A 246-nucleotide genomic window follows, 5' to 3' on the forward strand; every position below is an offset into this window, starting at 1 on the left:
CTTTCCCCCCCCCCCATCCCTACGGCCCCTCTCTGGGTTCACCCGTGCTGGGCCTCCCTGCCATGTTCTGATGGGTTCATCGTGCTCTTTTCCTTTGACAACACACACTTTGTAGAATGGGTTAGATTAATTATCTCGTTGTTTCTTTCAATGTGAGTTTGTGCCTTTTTTTGTCTCCTCAATCTTCCAATACAGGCATATTGGAAACGAAATCTAATAAAATACTAGACAGAGCTTTTACGCCTC

The sequence above is a fragment of the Pterocles gutturalis genome, unplaced genomic scaffold (assembly GCF_000699245.1).
Source record: "Pterocles gutturalis isolate BGI_N339 unplaced genomic scaffold, ASM69924v1 scaffold12133, whole genome shotgun sequence".
NCBI lineage: Eukaryota > Metazoa > Chordata > Aves > Pterocliformes > Pteroclidae > Pterocles > Pterocles gutturalis.